This window comes from Sminthopsis crassicaudata, chromosome 4, assembly GCF_048593235.1.
Source record: "Sminthopsis crassicaudata isolate SCR6 chromosome 4, ASM4859323v1, whole genome shotgun sequence".
Classification (NCBI taxonomy): Eukaryota; Metazoa; Chordata; class Mammalia; order Dasyuromorphia; family Dasyuridae; genus Sminthopsis; species Sminthopsis crassicaudata.
Window position 1 is genome coordinate 346,733,870 of NC_133620.1, and position 12,911 is coordinate 346,746,780.

General features: G+C 37.8%; 2 protein-coding genes across 2 annotated transcripts in view; both read left to right on the forward strand.

Annotated features, from left to right (window-relative positions):
- Window positions 1-2,711: 2,711 nt before the first annotated feature.
- PHOSPHO1 (phosphoethanolamine/phosphocholine phosphatase 1) overlaps window positions 2,712-12,911 on the forward strand; it is a 65,782-nt gene continuing 55,582 nt past the window's right edge. Inside the window, exon 1 of the mRNA XM_074261223.1 lies at window positions 2,712-2,794. The gene's annotated coding sequence lies outside the window, so the exon portion shown is untranslated. The remainder of the gene's footprint in view (window positions 2,795-12,911) is intronic.
- Window positions 2,721-12,911, forward strand: part of GNGT2 (G protein subunit gamma transducin 2) — an 85,052-nt gene continuing 74,861 nt past the window's right edge. Inside the window, exon 1 of the mRNA XM_074261226.1 lies at window positions 2,721-2,794. The gene's annotated coding sequence lies outside the window, so the exon portion shown is untranslated. The remainder of the gene's footprint in view (window positions 2,795-12,911) is intronic.

Consider the following 12,911-nt stretch of genomic DNA (forward strand, 5'->3'; position numbering starts at 1 on the left):
TGTAAATATTATGTATGGCCTTATATAACACAACTTATATTTGGGGGGGGGGGGAAGTACATATCAACACTGACATCATACAGACTTGGCCTTCTCTAAAGTTATCTTTGCTTTTTTGCTCCAGTTGCTGATGACCCCCAGGACCTTTGGGGTTCCAATTTGAAGGTATCTTCTTTGTTTCTCTTTAAATCCTTCAGTGTAAAACTGGGTCATCCCTAGTCCCCTAAAGACATTTTATACAGTAGTTTCCTTTACAACTTAGACAGTCCTCTTATCACCAAGTCATTTGGGGCATGCTTTATCACAGCTTAATTATTCACCCTGTTTTTGAAAATCTCAAATTCAGACCATCCTTGAAACACAAATTTTTATGTTCTATTTTAACATAATTCACTAACCATCTTTATACTTTAGTAAAAAATTACCAGTGACTTCACTTCATTTGTCTATATTGTCACCATGCCTTCTGGACTACTCTTGCTTTGCAGCAACTATGTTGTGTGAACTCCATTCTCAACAATTCAGCCATTCCTGATCTCTTCACCAACCAGAAGATTGACCTCCTCATCTGTGTTCTGAAGTATCCTTCAGCTTTTGCAACAGGAAGTGCTCGTTCCAAACCTTGGCCCTCTACTCGTCTCAACCTTTGCATCGTTTTTTGCATTAACATTTGTCTACTGTACCTAGATTGATCTCACCAATTATTCCACTCAAGTTATGTTGTTCCACGGCAGGAAATTGGTGTTTGTAGTGCAGCTTTCTTCATTGTTGTCCACGATCTTAAAGCCCCTTTGCTCTATGTGAAACTACAAAGGAGAAAACTAAATCAGAGTTCAGAAGTGAAATGTAAATACAAAAAGTAGTAATTAGCATTTTGTAATTTTATAGATGACAGGAATGCTAACCATTGCCAGGTGTATGGCCAGACTCTAGATGAGTGGTTACAATATAGAGATATTATGATAAAATATTCCTTGACTAAGAAGTCAAGCTAGCAAACAGATTTTTTTTTTGATGGTGAAGAGGTCCTTTTAAAATAAATGTAATCACACATACCTTTGCGGCCCTTTATTTATGAAGTGACACAGACAAGCCTTCGAGGGGTCAAAAATAATGGTTTGAGGGGCAGTTAGATGGTGCAGTGGATAGAGTGCCAGCCCTGAAGTCAGGACGACCTGAATTCAAATCTGGCCTCAGACACTTGTACTGGTCCTAGCTGTGTGACCCTGGGCAAGTCACTTAACTCCAATTGCCTCAGCAAAAAAAAAAAAAAAAAGTATTGTTTTGATTTATCAACTAGTCAAAATGAAAGAAGCCTCCTAGTGTCAGGAATATTAAACTAAAAAATAAAAATAGATGGCATTCATCTAGATAAAATTACTTTCCTTATTTTAGGTTGTGGCTTTATGAAAGTCACTTAGGGTACTGGATAAACTGCCCTAAACAGATATCATGATTTCACAGCTGGGGAAGGAAGGGGGGCAGGGCACAGTGGGAGGTACAGAGCAAGGCAAGAGGAAACCTATGATTGTGTAGCAATGTGATTGCAGGTTAAAATCCAAAAGTCTCAAATTTAAAAGAATGTTGGCATAGAGCAATAGTTTATTTAAAAAAAAAAAAAAAAACACAATGTTTGTAGCCACGTGGCCTTTGGGACTGGATGGCAAATAATGTCCTAAACAATCCTAGACCACAGAGTAGTACACACCCTGGAAAGTTACAAAATTAAAAGTTGAATCAGGAGCTAGTTACAAATTAAAGACTATTTACCTTTCTTTCCCTTAAGAAACCACTGTCTTTCTGCCTCAGTCACCATCTAAATGGTGCTATGAATGGAGCTATGTGTCTTGGGAAAATAAGACATGTTAGGTTTTAAAACCAACATCTACAGTGCTCAATTTTTTTTTTAATCCATTTTTGAGAGAAGAGTGGTAATTCAGGAATCTGGTTCAAGGGACTTTATTCTGAAAACTACCCAATGTCCTTAAAGTCCCTGAGATCCTGGTGGACTTCAAGGGCTTCACATTATGTACCCTGAGAGATGCCTGATGAATTGAACTAAACCAGGCTTCAGGAGTTAGGAAGCAGGACTCATTTCATCAGGTAATAAATGACACTATCTTTTGGAAGGAATTGTAGATGAGGGCCCGAATTTCAATGAAATGTATTGGCTGTAACTTCACTTTAGGGTAACACATTGTCAGAACTATGTGAGACAATATTGCTGTCGTCCTGTCCTTGGTACCTGCTCATTCACCCTTAATACCACTTAGCACAGTGCCATCTCTGTGTGGAACACTAGCAGTCCACCCAGAGAAATTTCTAGTCAGTCTCCTGCAGTTTGTATTGTAGGCAGTAAAGGTGGCTGGCCCTTTGGGGTCACAATCATAGGACCGCACAGATCTAAAGTTGGAGACGGAGCCTGAGAAGTCATCTGGTACAGCTCCCTCATTTTACAGATGAAGATGCCGAGGCCCTTAAGTAATCTGCCCAAAATTACATTGCAAGTAAGTGGCAGAGCTGGCATTTGAACTTAGTCCTCTACCAGTATTCTGGAGTCAGGTAGAACTTCCCTATTGTTCCTCTCTTCCATTGTATGTCATGCTGGTCCCACTCCCTTTTCTCCAATCCCTTCACATCATTGGTTTAGAACAATTTGAAAACCTGATGTCAATCTTTCTTATCTGAGGACTTTTTATTTCAGCCTTGCAGAGGAATATAAGCAATTCAGTTGGCCAGGCTAATGGAAGGGGAGCAGTGAAAATCCAGAGGAACCAATAACTCTGAAGAACAGGTAATCCAAAATTCATTTCTCTTTAAATTCTTATACAAATTCATATTTGCAAACTATCCTTCTTAATTAGATTTGCCTCATATTAAAATGTTTGCATTCCCTGAGCACATAGTGACAGATAGTCACAGGAAGGATGGTACCCCTAAATCATCCTAGAAGCAATTAGAGAGTGAGTTGCACAAATTCACTACTCAGCTTTTCTGTGAACATTGTGGTATTTTCTGAGTGTGAGAGAAGTTTAATTAGAAGACTTGTTGTCTATCTAGTTTATAAGTAATTTGGAACAGTATTATTTCTCTTTTCTCCCTCCCTGAGGCAATTGTCATTAATATTTGGAGGTTCTAAATCCTTGTTTTTCAGGTATGTTTTAGAACTGAGCTTTCTTATCTGAAAAATAAGGGAATTTTGACTAAATGATCCTTAAGCTCTGTTTTGACTCTAAATCCTCTGATTTCAGGTATGCTTACTAACTTGCCATAAATGCCACTATCTAGCCAATAGGTGTATGAAACTGCAGTAGCATACCTGGTATAGAATTTCCTCTTGCAATGGCTCACTACACTCCTTAGACAGCTGGATATTCAAAGCTTTTGATCTCTTAATAGAACAAAAACATCTCCTATATCTTGGGCATATGGAAAAAGAATTGTGATTGGCATAGGTTTTCTAATGTCTTCAAGCTAGAGCAAGGCTTTGCACATAGTAGGTGTTCAGTAAAATATTTAGAGAATGAATGGATGACTGCAGTTGTATCCCTGGGATGCAGGCAGAATAATATATGAAATTAATATATATAATATATATTATAAATACATTTATATATATAATGTATATATTATATATACATTGATATATATATATATATATATAATATTTGAGTGACTAAATTCTAAAGTTAGGTAAAGAGGATTTTAAAGTCATATATTGTTTTTTGTGTGTTTGATTTTGGTTTTATTAGGCAGTTGAAGTTAAGTGACTTGCCCAGGGTCAGCTATACATATTAAGTGTCTGAGATCGGATTTGAATTTAGGACCTCCTGACTCCAGGGGTGGTACTCTATCCACTGTGCCATCTAACTGCCCCAATCATATACTGTTTTTAAGTAAAAAATAAAGTTTAAAAAATTATATGCAGTTTTGGATGTTCTTAGAGAGAGAGCATCAGAAAACTCAGATTTGAGTCCTAGTTCTGCTACTAAATTGGCAATGTGGTCCTTAGTGGATCATTCGATTCATCTGATCTCATTCAGTTACTTCTTCTGGGGATGGGGAATTGCAGTATGATTAAAGAGAGGAAAAATGGGATAGTGATAGCTAGCTAGCCTGGGTTCTGATTCCACCAGTGACATGTATTGGCTGTGTGACTGTGGCTTTAACATCTTCAGGGGAGTCACGATCAAAGGCATGTGTTTCCCTTCACTAATATTGATTTGAAGCCATCCAAACCTTCTTATCTTCTTTGATTCGTGTTTATATATTTCTATGAATCTTTTATGAAAGCTACATAGTGGTTATTACATCCATCCCATACTCTAATCCCCAAACATATCAGACAAGTAATCATGCAATCTCTGCTTGAAGGCCTTAAAGATGGGGGTGCCTAGCACCTCTTGAGGCAACCCATGCTCTTTTAGATAAGGATAGGGTTCACTGGTACGGGGAACTCCTTGGTTTCTAAACCAAGTGCTGGTTGGCATCCTTTCTGCGATTTATAGCTTTATCAATGCCTAGACGTTAAATAAGGAATTCATGGAGCCCAGGGTTTCACAGCAGGCATGAGGCAAAGATAGGATTTAAATCTAGTTTGTTGCTTCCAAGGTTGATTCTTTATCTGCTTTGTCATTCCACTCTTGATTAGTTCTAATTGTTAGAAACTTCTCCCTAAAAACAAGCCTAAATTTGCCACCTTGAAGCTTCTACTTATTGTTCCCTGGTTCAGTTTTCTGGAGTCAAATAAAAATAAATCTAATCCCATTTCTAATCCCTCACCCTAGTTCCATCCTTTGAATCCTTCCCTGATCTTCATGGGACATGGACTCTGTTCTTCAGCATTCTGTTTACTCTCCTCTGGACACTCCAGCTCATCAATGTTCCTAAAATATGGCATCCAGAACTGAACACAACACTCCAGAAGTATCTGACAAGTACAATAGATAATAAGATTGCCTTATTTCTGGAAGCTATCTCTTTCTTAATTCAGTCCACTAAAACTCCTAGATATTTTTCAGACCAACTGTTATCTGGCTACCATTATCTTTTTGTGCCCAAGTATTAAACTTTACATTATCTTTGAATTTTGATTTATTAGACTGTAAACTATCACCATCTTTTAAATTCCTATCATCCAGTTGGTGATTCCCACTTATCTTTGTGTCACCTACAGATTGGACAAATATATCTTTTATGTCCTTATGCAAGTCTTTGATAAAAGTTTTAACAGCACAAAGCAAAACATAGGTCCTTTGGGACACTCCAATGAATACTTCCTGCCATGGTGACATTGAACTCTACTTTTTGAGTTTAGCCATCCAAACAGTTCTGAATCTAGTTTTTATTATCCTGTCCACATCTCTTCATCTTCTCAATGATAGAATTTATCAAAATCTTTACTCAAAATCTAGGTAAACTACATCTACACTATTTCTCTCATTTCCAATAATGTTTTTGTTTTTCTAAGTGAAATAATGAACAGTTCTTTGTATGAAATCTTGCTGGCTCTTTCTAATCCCCATTTTCCTTCTTCAACCATCTCTTTAAAATTGGACTATTACAAAGTGTTCCCAGGAATTAGAGGTAAGTTTACCAACCTATTGTTTTCAAACTCTGTTCTCTTCTATTTTTTGAGAACTACCATATTTGCCCTCACCTAGTACTACTCCCATTTTCCACACTCTTTCAAATAATAATGACAGTAGATCAGCAATCACATCTGTTTCATTTCTAAAGCATGTAATTCTGAGCACCAGCTAACCTGAATTCATGGAGGTCAGGAAGGCTCTTTACTGATCTGTATACCCACTCATCTGAGGCTACTTTTGTCCAATCATTTTTAAAAGAAAGTCATTCTCCTTAGCAGGTAAGAGAAATAAAATGATTTAAGAAGATTGTTTTCCTTTGTGACTTTAGAATTTCATTTTTGATCAATTTCCATCCTTCCTGGGCTATCTCCTGTTAATGACTTAGTTAATGAAACCCTACCTAATCTTCTCAGCAACTTTGGATATCCTGAAGTCTTGCTGGAATGAATAAAAAAGAGATTAGTAAATTCTTGTTATGTGCAGTCACTATGCTAAATGCTACAGATAAGAATAGAGAAAGTAAGACTATTCCTGAGCTCAAGGAAGTCATACTCTTATTGGGGGAAACTACATATATAGCTGTTTAGGACAGCTAAGTGGTGCAGCGAATAGAGTACCAGGCCAGGAAGATGACTTATTGAGTTCAAATCTGGCCTCAGACACTTACCAGCTGTGTGACCCTGGGCAAGTCACCTAACCCAATTTATCTCAGTTCCCTCTAAAATGAGCTGGAGAAGGAAATAGCAAACCATTCCAGTATCTTTGACACAAAAACCCCAAATGAGGTCATGAAGAGTCAGATATAACTGAAAACAACTGAACGACAACACACATATAAGAAAGTTTAGCAGATGGTGAAGCCCACGGGTCCTTATGATAAAGGGGCCTAAAAGTCTGAAGAGAGTGATAGCAGGTCAGATGAGAAAGCCCAAATGATCTAGGATACAGTGGCAGGATAGATGTTAAGACCTAATAGTCATCTCTCCAGAAGGATTGCAGTTAGTCAGTCTTATCCCATTTTAGCATTCTGAATTATCATGTTGTACTTTTTGCTTTGAAGGAGTTAGGATGTCTTCAGGCTTAAAGGAGGGATAAAGACGCCTCCCTACCTTCAGCTTTTCCCACTTGGAGGCCCTGGAATTTCCTTCCTCTGTCCCCAAATTTAGGAAAGAATGGTCATCTCTAGAAACTTCCCATCTTTTATTTCTATCTCAACAGCCATTTCTCTGTTAATAAAAATCAGATCTAGAATAGAATTTATTCTCATTGGTTCTTCTACCTCTTGAAGAAAGAGATTATTATTAAGACATCAAGAAGTTATTAGCTGCTCTGATTTGGAGCTTCAGCAGATGTCTGGATAATCAAAATCCCCAGTCACTACTATCTCATGCATGTATACCAGGCCTGTGATTCTGTTTCCCAGTTTTCTCTTCTCAATAATCAGAACTGAATAAACATTTATTAAGCTCCCACAACATGCCATGCACTGCTAAGCTCTAAGGATATAAACAAAAGTACCTGATCCCCAAGGAGCTATTTGCACTACGGTAGGAATTGTACAGTTCCCACACAGGCCATGCCAGCACAGCCCTGGCCCCAATAAGCCAGGAGCAATCCTTGGGGCCTCTAAGTCATCAGCAGCACTGGTAGTTTCCAGACCTCTCAGCCTGGAGATATCAAAGACAATTTGGAAAGTCTACAAGAAAGGTTGAGAGGCCCTTGGGAAACCAGGCCTTAGGAGCTACTGAATCAGCAGTGGCAACAGTAGTGGTAGTGGCAGGAAAGACGGTGGCTCCCAGAGGTCTCAGCCCTTAGATAGTAAGAGAGTTAAACTGGACAGGAGGTCTTTTTACTAGCACATTTACAAAGAACATTTGCTTTAGCATACTAAAACTTACAGTCACAGTGGAGTGGGAACTCTCCTCACAGTTCCAGGGCAGAAGGGAATACTTGTGGTCACTCAAAAATGCTTCTCCTTGGATCACAACCCCTTAGAAGAACTAAAAACTTATAAATCCTTAAAAGGATCTCTGAAAACAGCTATACAATAACTGTGAAACTTGGAATATTATACTCTCCACCCTGGAAACAGAGCCCTACTTTAACAAAGAATTAAAAGCTGAGTAATAGGCTGGAGAAATGAGTAATACAAGAAATAAATTTGTCCAAAATATTAGAACAAGAAGAGAAAACAGAAATAGGAAAAAAAAAAATCCTCCAGTCACCTCCTGAAAGAGTTCCTATGAGGAAAACTACAGGAATATCATAACCAAATTCAGAAACCCCCAGGTAAAAGAGAAAATACCATATGCAACAAGAAAAAAAAAAAAAAAAAGATTCATATATGATAGAGTCACAATTAGAATCGCACAAAAGCTAGCAACAACTACATTAAAAGACCACAGATCTTGGAACACTATATAGCAAAGAGCAAAAGAATTAGGGTTGCAGCTGAAAATATCAAATCCAGCAAAGTTAAGTATAATCATGAACAACAACAAAAAAAGATATTCAATGAATTCCCAGATTTTAGGATTTTGTTGCCAAAGACTTAAACTTAACAGAAAATTTGACTTACAAAGACTAATTACAAGGGACTTAATAAAGATAAACTTTATTTTTTATACATGGAAATGTAAACTGTATATCTAAGATTGTCTTTAGTAAATGGATAGTTCAAAAGAAAGATTGGGGTGGAGCTGGGGATGGGGTGATTCTAAAAAAGCAAAATCATGTAAGAAAAGATAAAAAGAGTAATTGTCTTATACAAATGAATTATAAGAGGAAGAATTGACACAGAAATTAGGGGAGAAGGGCTGGTAGTTCTGAAACCCTATTCTCATTGGGAATGGGTTAAAGAAGGGTCTATACATATATACATATATATATATATTTATGTACATACATACATGTGTGTGTATAAATATATATATATATACATATATATACACATGTATGTATAAAAGTCTTCTACATTCAGAAAGAAATAAAAGAGTAAAAGAGGGATTTTTATAGAGAACCCTACTCAAATCTGTTCTGGGTTCAAGAGGGAACAATATATACATGTTTTTCCCCCCCCTCAATATTTTATTTTTCCAATTAATGTAAAGATAGTTCCTAATATTCATTTTTGTCAGATTTTTCAGTTCCACATTTTTTCTTCCTCCCTTCCTTACTCTCCCCCCCCCCCCCCGCCAAGATAACGAGAAATCTGATAGAGGTTATAATAATAATGAAAAAATAGAAGAGAATATGAAACATAATTTTAATATCTTTCCAAATTAGTCATATTGAGAAAGAAAAATCTAAGAGAAAAACCACAAGAAAGAAAAAGCATACAAAAAAAAGTGAAAATAGTATTCTTCAATCTTCATCTCCATGTAAAAAATAGCTTTTGATCATCAGGATATAGTTAGTATGTTGTGATAGCTCAAATGACAGTGAGATATTTACCAACTCTTGAGAGGTACTGTTTTTTTTGTTTGTTTGTTGTTTTTTTTTATGCTTGAACCTGGATAGATCCTAAAACCTTAGCCTGGGCATGATTGCAATACCTTTGAAAGAAAAGTTATCCTAGCCTTCTTGGCTAGAACCCTAAGAAGCCCACGTGGCAAATATGGCTACAATCTATAAGGGATGGCTCCCTGGGTATGGAGTAGTGAGGGATGTATTTGAAAATAAAGGTGATATAACATGACAAATATGGAAATATGTTTAAAAAAGGGATTGTACATGTATAAGCTGGAGGAGAAAAAATTTGGAATACAAAGTCTTATAAAAATAAATGTTGAAAACTATATGTATTTGAAAAAATAAAATACCATTTAGGGGGAAAAAAAAGAAAATGAAGGTGATATAGAAACAAGTTAATTTTTTTTTAAAGGAAAAAACGTTCAAACCGAGTAAATCTTTGAAGGAAGTCGAGAAGGTGACAAACGTTAAGGCTCCCCATTATGTGCTTACCTTGGTCTATCCTATACTAAATTCTCAAGCATATCAGAAACCAGATAGGGATGAGGACAATCCATATTATGCCTGTTAAGAATCCTTACACTTTTCTTTTGTTTTGTTTTGGGATGTGATCTAGGTTAATTGACTCACCCAGGTCACACAGTAGTAAATGGTCAATTTTGAAGCCTTCTGATTCCAAGCCCAGTGCTCTAGGCATTGCACCACCTAGCTGAATTCTTATATTTAAGACTGCTCAGATGTCACCTACATCTACACCTAGAGTATGCCATGAAGTCAAGTTGCTCCTTCTTATCAAATGACTATACATTGAACATTTTCTTATTTAAATTTTCATTATTGAGTTCCACAGTTGCCGTGTTGCATTTTGTCTTTGCATTGACTAATGCTTTTTTTCTGAACTATTTGGTTGGTTTTTTTAAAAATTTTTATTTTCACTAATGCCTTTTGTTTTGTTTTGTTTTTCATAATAGTTGCTTTGACACAATTGTCTTCTGGGGCAAAGGAAAAATTAAACAAAAACATTCATTACAGAAATTCTGGTGATGTATGCAATATTTTGTCTACCCCTTTGCTTAAAGGAAGAAGGTACAGTTTTTTATCCCTTCCCCAGGAACTTAATAAGCTTTTCTCCTATTCATCTGTTGAAACAATTTGTTTATTGATTGCTTTACATTGCCATCAATTGTCAATATCATTCTCTTTGTTCTACTTTTTTCACTCTGCATCATAAAAATCTGTCTATTCTCTTAGTTTTTCATAGCTAATATTTATTAATCTGAAACATTTTGGTATGTTATACCATAGATTTTTTTCAGCTATGCCTCAGTCCATGAGTACTCACCTTATTTGAAGTTCTTTGATATCACAAAAAGTACTGTTGTGAATATTTTGGCATATATTAGAGTTTTGTTTCTATTTTTGACTTTGTTGGGATATATCCCCTGTATGGGACAATGAATATGTATGACACTGAAAAATAGTCATTTTTCCTGAATAATTTTAATTGCTGTTGCTTCAGTACTACAGATTTCACCACAAACCCCACAAACTTCAGTTTACTATTTAAGAGCAATACATATACTTTTCAAAGAGGATTTTTTAAAAAATTGAAATCCAGCATGTTTAGGCTATCATCAGTTCCCTCAATGCAATTGTCACCACTTTTGTTAGCTTTGCCAATCACACCTTGTGTGGAACTCCCTTTATCAGTGAAGATCAGCAAATGTAACTTAATAATCTATTAAGAGTTACCTAGGGTTCTGACAGGTTACATGGCATTCCAGTGTGTTTCAGAAGTAGGACTTGGGCCCAAGTTTTCTTGACTATCATCTAAACTCCCATTCTATAAAGTTATGTAAGGAAGTAAAAGTTCACATAACATGTAAATGAACTTCCCACTTGTGAAGAAAGCCCTTATTTAAATATCTCTCCCAGCTTAATATTAGATACTGACCACGCTCATGTCATTCTTCATAATCCAGATCTCTCCTATTTTTCCAGTCTATTTATACCATATATTCTTCATTTCAGTGACTGGCCTCCTTCTATTCCATGAACAAGATACTCTACCTGGCTCCTGGGTTTTCTCTTCATTCTCTCTTCATCTAGGTCTATTGATTTCCTTGGTTTCCTTTTAAGTCTCAATTAAAATACAGCTTCCACTATAGAACTCTTTCCCAACTTCTCAATTCTATTGCCTTTCCTCTTTTAATTATTCCCTATTTATCTTATTAGCATGTTTGTATATATTAGTTTGCTTGTAATCGCCCCTATTAGACTGGTAGCTCCTTAAGGGCAGAGACTGATTTTTGCCTCTTTTTGTATTCTTGATACTTAGCACAGTGCCTGGCACATAGTAAGTGCTTAATAAATGTTTATTGACAATCAGCTGACAAAACATATCCCTAAATTCTTTGCATCAGTCTCTAGGGCAAATAAGGATATTCCAGGCAAACTCCTGAGGAGTACATTGGAGGGTGGTGAAGGAAGAGGAAGCATATTGGCCACAGACTTTTTCCTCCCTCCTCCCACTCTCACCCTTCCATTCAGCTGGTAAAGGACCTTATGAACTTCAAAGGTTCCTAAGGATTTTAGATGTCTATTGGCAGTGTCTTCACTAAGAAGTCATTCGGAACCTTCTGCTGGATTTTCTGCCAGATGCTCAAATAACTTGGGCTCTAAACTGGCCTTCTTATTTATAGAAGCATCACAGGGCAGCACTGAGTTTGCTCAGCCAATTCAAACTTCTCGTCCATGTCACTCCATTTACTGCAGCTACATTTCCTACTTAATCTAATGTTTCAATTGATAGTTTTTCAAGTATCTGGGCATCTTATGACTAGGTAGTGGGGCAACTTGCTTTCCTTGGCCAATTCTGCTTTTACATTTAGTTTGATTATTCAAAATGAAGTCCTCAATAGAATCATATTATCCGTATTACAAGGAAAGATTAGTTCCCCAGTTTTAACTGGGTTCACTTTTAAATGGCCTTTTCAGGTACCAAAGGTTCCCAGAGAAGAACCCTGTCCACCAGTAGAATGAAAGCTCTCTCACGCCTGGGGCTTTTTTTTTTTTTTTTTTTTTTTTAATATTTGTTGTTTTGAACTGAAGGGATTTCAGACTCCATCATGGTCAAGGACTTCATTTTAATGAGGAGGCAGCTGAGGAAGGGGTGGTAGGGGGAGGGAAGTGGAATTGAACACAGTCGGGATTTAAACCCAGATGCTCCAGATTCATCGATCTTGACACACACCACCAGCGGCTTGTTTCTTCTGGCTGCTGGGGAAGGTGGAAGCCGGGAGGACCAGATGGACTTTTTTAGGGATTTAGCCCTTAGAAATCATCCAGTCCAAAAAAGGAAACTGAAGTCCAGAAATTTAAAGGCCTCTTGGAGCGGGAGGTGGGAGATGGAGATAGGGGCGATGATGCTGAGCTGTATCTCAGAGTAGTGCACGCGATTCTGTAAAAGGGTTCCTTCTGGCCCCCTTGAGGGGCGCCAGAAAGAACGTGCCGTCTCTGAAGTCCGTAATCCCGCCTCTCTCCGGGATGGGCCCCCGTGCGAATGCGCTCACCCCGCTCCATGCCCTCCCAGCGGATTCGGAGACCGAACCTCAGCTCTGGGCCCCGGCCCCCACCTGCGGGCTCGGAAAACTAACCAGGAAGTTGGGGGAGGGGGCGAGCGGGGCGATGTGGGCACGGGTTTGGGAGCCGCACCCCCGCCTTCGCCCGGTCGAGTTAAAAAACGCAAAGGGACATGGTGGTGGCTCTAGAGGCCTGCTCCAGTCTGCGCCGCGGGCCTTCGAAGTCCGAGTGGGACAAACTGGGAAGTTGGGGGCGGGGGCGATGTCT